At 43.3% G+C, this 8271-nt stretch overlaps 1 non-coding gene across 1 annotated transcript; it reads right to left on the reverse strand.

The window, feature by feature from the left end:
- Positions 1–7714: 7714 nt before the first annotated feature.
- Positions 7715–7776, reverse strand: LOC119467505. Its single transcript, XR_005196047.1, has one exon. It is a non-coding gene; the product is annotated as a U7 small nuclear RNA (small nuclear RNA).
- Positions 7777–8271: the final 495 nt, after the last annotated feature.

The raw sequence follows: 8271 nt of genomic DNA on the forward strand, positions 1-8271 counted from the left end.
TGATATCTTTTCTTCTGCTTGATCGATTCGGCTGTTAAAACTTGTGCATAGTTCGCAAAGTTCTCGTGTTGTGTTTTTCACCTCCATTAATTCACTTATATTCCTCTCTAAATTGTGTGTTATTTTTAACATTTCATCAAACCTTTTTTCAAAGTTCTTAGTTTCTTTGCATTGGGTTAGAACAAGTTCTTTTAATTCACAGCAGTTTCTTATCATCCACCTTTTGAAGCCTACTACTGTTAATGGAACACACTCGTTCTCCATCAAGCCTTGTTCTGTTGCTGATGAGGAACTGTGATCCCCTGTAGAGGGAGAGGTGTTCTGATTTTGGGTATTCTCAGCCTTTTTAGGCTGGTTTCTTCCCTTCGTTATAAATTTATCCATCTGTGGTCTTTATAATAACCATCTTTATAATTGGGTTTCTGAGTGGATGTCCAACTTGTCGATTGCCAGAGCTAAAATCTGAGCAACGCACTGCACCAGCCAAAACAGCGGCGTTTGATTGATGGTGCTTTTCTGACTCTGCACCAAGAACCATTGCACCAAGGCAGCGGCAAAACTGCCCCGCGGGCCACAAGAGTATTGCCAGCGATCCGTGGGGCTCCTCTGCTGGGAATCTCCTGGTGCGTGAGCAACAAAAACTCATCTGAAAGTGTGGTGTCCTCTCGTTCTCTGCGCTTTCACTGGGAGCTACAATCCCGAGCTGCTAGTGATCAGCCATCTTGGATCTCCCTCCTTCTTCTCAGTTCTTGATGAATCTTCCTGGTTGCTCTAAAGAGACTCAGCTTGGAGCTAGGATGTCTTCAGTGCCGCTCCTATACTGGCCCAGCTTCTCTCTCTCTCTCTCTCTCTCTCTCTCTCTCTCTCTCTCTCTGATGGGGTCTTGCCCTGTCACCCAGGCTGGAGTGCAGTCGTACAATCATGGCTCACTGCACCCTTGACTTCCCTGGCTCAAGCGATCCTCAAGTCCCTCCTAAGTAGGTGGGACCACAGGCACATACCACCACGCCTGGTTAATTTGTGTGTGTGTGTGTGTGTGTGTGTGTGTGTGGTGTGTGTGTTTGGGGGGTTTGTTGTTGTTGTTGTTGTTTTGGTAGAGTCAGGGTTTCACCATGTTGCCCAGGGTGGTCTGGAACTCCCGGGCTCAAATGATCCTCCTGCCTCACCCTCTCAAAGTGCTGGAATTACAGGCGTGAGCCACCGTCCCTGACCCAGCTCTCCTTTTTAATAGAGAATGAGCAGAGGATGCAGGAAAGAACAGGGAAGCCCCACCATGCCACAGTACCTAGCTAGACATTTAATAACTTGGCTTTATGTTCTCTGTTTTTGTCTCCATGGTTACCTCCTGTTTATGGCAAATGATTCAGCATCTCCTCTATAGTAGTGATGCAAGATTTCCTTTTAAAATAAATTTCAGGCTGGGTGCATTGGCTCATGTCCATAATCTCAGCACTTTGGGAGGCTAAGTGTAATCCCAGCTACTCAGGAGGCTGAGGCAGGAGAATCACATGAACCTGGGAGGTGGAGGTTGCAGTGAGCTGAGATTTTGCCACTCAACTCCAGCCTGGGAGACAGAGTGAGACCCTGTCTCAGAAAACAAACAAACAAAAAACTACGTACCCTTTTAGGCCCTGCTCAAATATCACGTCCTCCAGGAAGTCTTCACTCCTGCCTGCAGCAAGCTGTAACCTCCCCTCCTCGGCACTTCTGTGGGGTTCTTGTCTAGATATATTCTCCACTATAGGAGAGGAGACAAGATATTCTGACATCTCCATGACAGACTCTGAGGTCCCCGAAGGTGAGGGGTTAAGAGGGATGATTCCTTCCCCTCCCACTTCTGTGCTTAGCAAAGTTCCCTGCACACCTGAAATGTCCTTTGAATGTTGAGTGAATGAATGCCTGAGAGAACTGAGTGATTCTGACCTTGGGTTAATTCTTTTTGTGGGATCCCTTGAAGGTTGAGTCATGAAGAGTCAGGCTGAGTTAAATATGGAGTCATGAAGTTACCCTGTAGCCCACCCCATCCCCATCCTGCTTGGCTTAAAAGAGTAACATGGTGGTGAATTTTGTTTCAAACCACAAACATCTATGGAGCACCGCCTTAATCCAGACTTTATGTTAGGGACGCCATCCATAAAGATGAGTAAGATAATGTCTTTCTTAAAGAACCCACAGCTTGGGTGAGGAGAGAGCTGTTTAATAAAAGATCAACACATGGGCCAGATTCGGTGTCTCACAACTGTAATCCTAGCCTGGGAAATATGGTGAAACTCCATCTCTACAAAAAAATACAAAAAATTAACTGGGTATGGTGGTGTGTGCCTGTGGTCCCAGGCATTTGGGGGGCTGAGGCGGGAGGATCACTCGAGCCCAGGAGATTGAGGCTGCAGTGAGCCAAGATCATGCCACTGCACTCCAGCCTGAGGGACAAAGTGAGACTCTCTCAAAAAAAAAATAAAAGAAAGAGCTTCCCAGGTGCAGGAACAGACAGCATTGCCTTCTCCCAGGAATGACATTGGGGCACCAAAGATTCCTCTCGCACCTCTTTTATCTCAGTGGTTCTCAACTGTGGGTGGTTTTGCCCCCAGAGGTCATTTGGCAATGTCAGAAACATTTTTGATAGTGGTAGGATTGGGGGGGTAGTGGCGCTACTGGTGTCTAATGGGTGGAAGCCAGGGATACTGCCAAACATCCTGAAAGGCACTGGATAACCCCCCAAAACCAAGGTTCATCTGACCCCAAATGTCAATATTGCCAAAGCAGAGACATCCTGCTCCACTTTATACTGCAACAACCTAGCCTTGATTTTTAGCAGCTCAAACATGTAGGGAAGGGAGCCAAGGGAATCAGAGGGCCTGCTTCACAATCCCAGCCTCATCGCCAACTTGCATGTTTGGCCTCTATCAAATGCAGAGTGTCATGGACTGCCCCTGCCTCCTTGACAAAGGTGTTTGGGGGCTCAAATGTGACAAATCAAAGGAGAACACTTGGGGAAGTAATTTGCAAGGGAAGGTGAACAGTAAGGCTGGGCACAGAGAAGGGGGACTCCTCCATTTAGCCTATATCTCTTGTCAAATGGCCCAACTTTTCCAAGATGGTTTCAATTCCAATATTCTACCCTTTCCTTGTCTTCAAAAGTAAATTTAATAATTCATCCCATCTGTGCCTCAGATTTTAAAAACACCTGGGTCTCCACCTGGGTCTAGTTCCCCACCTGGGTCTAGCTCTTCTCCCCAGTTCCTCTTCCTTCTTTGTTGATTGTAGAAAATTCTGGAAAAAATGAAAAGTACATATATAATTCCCTTAAATATAAAATTAGAAGCCCACAGTACATGCTGATTTATAAATGACTTTCTTCCTTGCATATCAGTAGATTGTGAACATCAATGACATGAATTTCACTTCTACAATTTTAATAGATTCATTCCATAATTCACTTACCCAGTACCCTACTTTGAGACAATTTGATTGTTTCCAAATCTTCACTATTATAATTCATGCCGTGATAAACATCTTGGGAGCATTTGTATGTGTATAATTCATGATTTTTTTCCCTTTTCCATACAACATTTCTTAAAGTAAAATTTCTGGCTCAAAGGATACATGCTATTTTTTTTTTTCCTTTTCAGAATGTATTTATTTTAAAACGTACTACTTTGGTAAATTTTGGGAAATTCTATCTTTCACAGAAAAAATGATCTTTTACTGTGATCTCAACACAATCCCTGTTAACATTTTAGTATATTTCATTTCAGTATTTTGTATTCTATGTGGCTTCTTTTTGGGAAACTACTGCATAATTAATTTATGGCCTGTTATCTGTTTAGGTTTTGCTATAACCGTTTTCTGTGTTTTTGCTTTTTTTTTTTTTTTTTTTTTTTTTTTTTTTATTTTTTTTTTTTTTTTTTTTTTTTTTTTTCTGAGACAGTCTTCCTCTGTTGCCCAAACTAGAGTGCGGCATGATCTCAGTTCACTGCAACCTCCACCTCCTGGGTTCAAGTGATTCTCCTGCCTTAGCCTCCTGAGTAGCTGGGATTACAGGTACCTGCCACTGCGTCTGGCTAATTTTTGTATTTTCAGTAGAGATGATGTTTCACCATGTTGGCCAGGCTGGTCTCAAACTCCCGACCTCGTGATCCACCCCCCTCAGCCTCCCAAAGTTTGGGATTACAAGCGTGAGCCACCGTGCCCAGCCATTTTTTGTTTTTTGTTTTTAGACAAGGTCTCACTCTGTTGCCCAGGCTGGAGTGCAGTGGCATGACCTTGGCTCACTGCAACCTCTACCTCCTGGGTTCAAGCAATTCTTCTGCCTCAGGCTTCCAAGTAGCCGGGACTACAAGCTCGCACCACCCCACTCAGCTAATTTTTGTATTTTTAGTAGAGACGGGGCTTTCACCATATTGGCCAGGCTGGTCTCGAACTCCTGACCTCAAGATCCACCTGCCTCAGCCTCCCAAAGTGCTGGGATTACATGTGTGTGAGCCACCGTGCCCAGCCAGGAAGAATGTTTTTATGGTTCTTCAATTTACTTATTAGTTTCTTTCAATGGATGTTCAGGAGGAGGAGAGGTAAATCCATGTGCTCAGCCTCCCATCTTGAGCCAAAAGTCTGAGCCAGGCTTTTGATTGGTATGATTTTGAATCTTTACAAAAACTCTGCAGGATAGAGATTATTATCTCCATTTCACAGGTGAGGAGAATATTGCCAAATTATTTTAAAAGCCCACGCCCTGTGAATCTGGGTGATTTGCAGATTGTTAAGATCCATTACACCCATGGCCTGCTGAGCCCTTGGAGAGCTTCTCCTGATTTGTCCTCCCAGCAGCCATACCTGAAGGGTCCAGGTCCTTTCTAGGCTCTCTTGGGCCCCCACAGCAGCCAGAGTGAGGTGGGAAACTCCGCCCTCAAAACTCAGATGCCTCCTGTTGCCCCTGTCTTTGGGCCTGGAGCGCCCTCTACAGCCCCCATGAGGACCTTGCCTTCCTGTCCTGTGATCTGGGCGCCACCTGCCCTCCTCACCACACCCTCCTCTGGCCTCCATCCCAGTCCGGTATGGCCCAAGCAGGTGCAGAGTTGGTCACAGCCTCTCTGAGGTTGCTGTTGTCCCTTAGGCAACACAAGCCATGACATGTTAGGCTCCTGACACAGCACTTTCCTGCTCCAGGCAGCTCTGCCATGAGAAAGCTCTACTTTTTCTTGACCTAAAATCTGTTTCCTCTCAATGCTCAAGTGTTATCCCTCAGGGCCACACGTAGCCACTCTGACCACTTCTCCCTGTGGCTTTTCTTTCCCTCCGGCTCATCTTCCTTCATGGCCTTCAAGCTTCTCCACCAGCTAGTTATGCTTGAGCTTGGGACGAGGTCTCTCACTTCTCTGAGTCTCAGTTTTCCTTCTGTGGATTGGAGATAATAATCTCTATCCTGCAGAGTTTTTGTAAAGATTCAGAATCATACCAATCAAAAACCTGGCTCAGACTTTTGGCTCAAGATGGGAGGTTGAGCACATGGATTTACCGCTCCTCCTCCTGAACAGCCATTGAAATAAACTAAAAAAGTATGAAGAGGGAACCAAAAGCCAATAAAAGAGCTGTGCTGGGGGAGATGGCTTGGACAGTACATCAAGGGATCTGAGATTTTACCATTTCTGGAATACTGGAATGAGTTAAATCACATTTATGGGTAAATGGGAGCAGAGAAAGCCACAGCTCAAATCAAAAAATGCGGAAGTCTGTGGGATATTTTGGTGTGCCTTGTTTTTTTTTGTTTTTGTTTTGTTTTTTGGTTTTTTTTGGTGAAGTGAGGTGAGTCCGAGAGAGCAGAAGAGGAAGGAGAAGTAAAAACCAGGATGGCAGCTGATGGAAGGTCTGGATGTAGAACTGACATGTGATTGTCACACTGACCCCTATACCACTACTTGGGCAGCCCCATCATTTTCCCCCAGGCTGAGACTGCAAGATTTTCTATGAAGAAATCAAGCAGCCAGTCTAGGAGGAGCCAGGATTTCCAGAGGAGGGTCAATCCCACAGAAGATGGCCCTTCTTGTTTTGACCCCAAGGGGTGGCCAGACTTGTCTACCACCTCCCCACCTGGGCATGCTAAAAACAAGCTTGCCAGTCAGCAAGGTCCACCTACCCAAAGAGCCTACTTTCAGCTCAAAGAAGCAGAAATAATTCAAGGAAAACTTAACAATATATTATCCCTAGGTCAGAGTATAAAATCTAACTTATAATAGGAATTTAATAAATATTTGTTTAGACCTCCAAAAAAGAGAATACGATAAGAAATTAAAACCCTTTAACTCATCAGAGAGATTCAAGAAATGACTCCATAAAATAAAGACAGAATATTACGATAAAGAGACATTCAAAGAGGAAGGAGTTCTTACGTATTTAAGTATAGTTGACAAAATTTTTAAACATCAGTGAAAGTACTACAAAAAGTACTTTTCTAATGTCTCAGCTTGAATAGGTGAGAGAGACAGACAGACAGGCAGACAGACAGACAGACAGAAATAAATGCACACTAGAAAAATATTTTGAGACGCAGAGGATTGATCCAGGAAAACCAGTGACCACTAACAGGAGTTTTAGAGGAGAAAATGGAATGGAGGGGTGAAAATTATTAAAGAAATAATAGTTTTCCAAGACTTTAGGGCAGAAAAAAAGTCAGTCTTCAGAATGAAAAGGCCTTGCAAACATAGAGCAGTTTGAATGAAAAAAAAAAATAAAATTCAAATTTGGACCCATACTAGGTATCTTAGAGTACCAAGTATAAGTTAAACACCCAAAAGCTTTCAGTGAGAAATAAAAGGCAGGTCATGTTGGTGTTCACAACAGCAACACTGACTCTTAGAAGACAGTGGAGCAATGCCTTCAAAAGTGCTAAGAGAAAATGATGTTGAACTTAAACTTTGATATCCTATCAAACTGTCAGTAAGTCATGAGAGAAAAATAAAGATACTTTCTGACATTAAGGGACTCTAAAGTTTCTCCCAACTCATCCTTTTGGTAAAAAATTGCTTGAGGATATACTCCAGCAAAATGAAAAGGAGTCCAAGATAGAGAATGATAGGGGAATCCAAGAAGCAATGGTTCTAAACTAGGAGAGCAATGAAAATATATTCCAGAATAGCAATTGTATAGCAGAACAGGAAACAGGTCAGTGAATATTAGATCACTTGACAAATAGCATGATTAAAAATGAAATGATCGGCTGGGCACGGTGACTCACGCCTGTAATACCAGCACTTTGGGAGGCTGAGGCAGGCAGATCACGAGGTCAGGAGTTCGAGACTAGCCTGGGCAACATAGTGAAACCCCATCTCTACTAAAGTACAAAAATTTATCTGGGCGTGGTGGCGGATGCCTGTAATCCCAGCTACTTGGGAGACTGGGAGAATTGTTTGAATCCAGGAGGCAGAGGTTGCAGTGAGCCGAGATTGTGCCACTGCACTCCAGCCTAAGCGACCAACAGAGTGAGACTCAGTCTCCAAAAAAGAAAAGAAAAGAAAAAGGAGTGATCTTAGTGATAGAGTAGAGAAGACATATATACCCGTGTGCCCATACAGGGGGAAAAAAAGACAATTGAAATATCAGGAAAAACCAAAAAATTCCTGCAGGGAAATCATAGTCCAAATAGTAAGCAAACTAAAATGTGACCTGATTCTGAGCAAGTCTCAGAAGAGAATATTCTTCTTTCTTTTATTTCTATTTTTGTATGGGTTTTCTGGTGAAAAGCAGAAAATCTGCTAGACAAATTCTAAAACAATTTAACTTCTTTCTCTACATGGCCCATGTTTAGTGATATGGAGTTACATGTTCTTCTTTGTGGATCCATTTATCCTTGGCTCTCCAGTAAACAGTACTTATATAATCATAATATATTGTCAAAATGATTTATTTATTTGTCTTTTTTTTTTTAGAGACAGGGCCTTGCTCTGTCAGGCTGGAGTGCAGTGGCACGATCATAGCTCACTATAGCCTCAAACTCCTGGGCTCAAGCAATCTTCTTGCCTTAGCCTCTCAAAGTGCTGAGATTACAGGCATGAGCCACTGCATCCAACTTTAAAATTTTATTTTGCATTTTATTTCAAATTTCACAACAACTTAACAGACAGAGCAGGGAAGACTTACTTATTCATGGTTATACACTATATCATATTGTTTTCAGCTGAACAGTGGCCAAAAACCTAAATAGGGGTTTTCTTTTCTACTTTTTTTTTTTTTTTTTTTTTTGAGTCGGAGTTTCGCTCTTGTTACCCAGGCTGGAGTGCA

This window comes from Cebus imitator, unplaced genomic scaffold, assembly GCF_001604975.1.
Source record: "Cebus imitator isolate Cc_AM_T3 unplaced genomic scaffold, Cebus_imitator-1.0 Scaffold297, whole genome shotgun sequence".
Classification (NCBI taxonomy): Eukaryota; Metazoa; Chordata; class Mammalia; order Primates; family Cebidae; genus Cebus; species Cebus imitator.